This window comes from Podarcis vaucheri, assembly GCF_965113315.1.
Source record: "Podarcis vaucheri genome assembly, chromosome: 13".
In the NCBI taxonomy this organism is placed as follows: domain Eukaryota; kingdom Metazoa; phylum Chordata; class Lepidosauria; order Squamata; family Lacertidae; genus Podarcis; species Podarcis vaucheri.
In genome coordinates this window covers 59,136,818-59,139,317 of record NC_138751.1, presented here as the reverse complement: position 1 = coordinate 59,139,317, position 2,500 = coordinate 59,136,818, and positions in this window count along the sequence as shown.

Sequence of the window (2,500 nt, the reverse complement as noted above, 5' to 3'; positions counted from 1 at the left end):
TAGGGTTAGGGTTTGGGTTTGGGTTTGGGTTACGATTAGGATTAGGATTAGGATTAGGATAAGGATTAGGGATGGGTTAGGGTTAGGGTTAGGGTTAGGGATAGGGATAGGGTTAGGGTTAGGGTTAGGGTTAGGGTTAGGGTTAGCGTTAGGGTTAGGGTTAGGGTTACGGTTAGGGTTACAGTTAGGGTTAGTGTTAGGATTGGGGTTAGGGTAAGGGTGAGGGTTAGGGATGGGTTAGGGTTAGGGTTAGGGTTATGGTTAGGGTTAGGGTTGCGGTTAGGGTTAGGTTTAGGGTTAGGATTGGGGTTAAGGTTAGAGTTAGGGTTAGGGTTAGGGTGAGGGTGAGGGTTAGAATTGGGGTTAAGGTTAGAGTTAGGGTTAGGGTTAGCGTTTTGGTTAGGGTTAGGGTTAGGGTTATGGTTGGGGTTAGGGTTAGGGTTAGGGTTAGGGTTAGTGTTCGGGTTAGGGTTAGGGTTAAGGTTGGGGCTGTTGATAGGGTTAGGTTTAGGGTTAGGGTTAGGGTTGGGATTAGGGTTAGGGTTAGGGTTAGGGTTAGGGTTAGGGTTACGGTTAGGGTTAGGGTTAGGGTTAGGGTTAGGGTTAGGGTTAGGGTTAAGGTTAGAGTAAGGGTTAGGGTTAGGGTTGGGATTAGGGTTAGGGTTAGGGTTAGGGTTAGGGTTACGGTTACGGTTACGGTTACGGTTAGCGTTTCAGTTAGGGTTAGGGTTAGCATTTGGGTTAGGGTTAGGGTTAGGGTTAGGGTTAGGATTGGGGTTAGGGTTAGGCTTAGGTTTAGGTTTAGGCTTAGGATTGCGGTAAAGGTTAGAGGTAGGGTTATGTTTAGCGTTTCGGTTAGGGTTAGGGTTAGGGTTATGGTTGGGGTTAGGGTTAGGTTTAGGGTTAGGGTTAGGGTTAGGGTTAGGGTTAGGGTTAGGGTTACGGTTACGGTTACGGTTAGCGTTTCGGTTATTGTTAGGGTTAGCATTTGGGTTTGTTAGGGTTAGGGTTAGGGTTAGGTTTAGGATTGGGGTTAGGGTTAGGGTTAAGGTTAGGGTTAGGGTTAGGGTTAGGGTTAGGGTTAGGGTTAGGGTTAGGGTTAGGGTTAGGGTTAGGGTTTGGCTTAGCCTTAGGCTTAGGATTGGGGTTAAGGTTAGAGTTAGGGTTAGGGTTGGGATTAGGGTTAGGGTTAGGGTTAGGGTTAGGATTGGGGTTATGGTTAGGGTTAGGGTTAGGGTTAGGGATGGGTTAGGGATGGGTTAGGGTTAGGGTTAGGGTTAGGGTTAGGGTTAGGATTGGGGTTAGGGTAAGGGTTAGGGTTAGGGTTAGGGTTAGGTTTAGCGTTTCGGTTAGGGTTAGGTTAAGGGTTAACGTTAGGGTTAGGGTTAGGGTTGGGATTAGGGTTAGGGTTAGGGTTAGGGTTAGGGTTAGGGTTACGGTTAGGGTTAGGGTTAGGGTTAGGGTTAGGGTTAGGGTTAAGGTTAGGGTTAGGGTTAAGGTTAGAGTAAGGGTTAGGGTTAGGGTTGGGATTAGGGTTAGAGTTAGGGTTAGGGTTAGGGTTAGGGTTACGCTTACGCTTACGGTTACGGTTAGCGTTTTAGTTAGGGTTAGGGTCAGCATTTGGGTTAGGGTTAGGGTTAGGATTGGGGTTAGGGTTAGGCTTAGGTTTAGGTTTAGGCTTAGGATTGCGGTTAAGGTTAGAGGTAGGGTTATGTTTAGCGTTTCGGTTAGGGTTAGGGTTATGGTTGGGGTTAGGGTTAGGTTTAGGGTTAGGGTTAGGGTTAGGGTTAGGGTTAGGGTTAGGGTTAGGGTTACGGTTACGGTTACAGTTACGGTTAGCGTTTCGGTCAGTGTTAGGGTTAGCATTTGGGTTTGTTAGGGTTAGGGTTAGGGTTAGGTTTAGGATTGGGGTTGGGGTTAGGGTTAAGGTTAAGGTTAGGGTTAGGGTTAGGGTTAGGGTTAGGGTTAGGGTTAGGGTTAGGGTTAGGGTTAGGCTTAGCCTTAGGCTTAGGATTGGGATTAAGGTTAGAGTTAGGGTTAGGGTTGGGATTAGGGTTAGGGTTAGGGTTATGGTTAGCGTTTCGGTTAGGGTTAGGGTTAGCAATTGGGTTAGGATTAGGGTTAGGGTTAGGGTTAGGGTTAGGATTGGGGTTATGGTTATGGTTAGGGTTAGGGTTAGGGTTAGGGATGGGTTAGGGATGGGTTAGGGTTAGGGTTAGGGTTAGGGTTAGGGTTAGGGTTAGGATTGGGGTTAGGGTAAGGGTTAGGGTTAGGGTTAGGGTTAGGTTTAGCGTTTCGGTTAGGGTTAGGTTAAGGTTTGGCGTTAGGGTTAGGGTTAGGGTTGCGGTTAGGGTTAGGGTTAGCGTTAGGGTTAGGGTTAGGGTTAGGGTTAGCGTTAGGGTTAGGATTGGGGTTAGGGTAAGGGTGAGGGTTAGGGATGGGTTAGGGTTAGGGTTAGGGTTAGGTTTAGCGTTTCGGTTAGGGTTAGTATAAGGCTTAG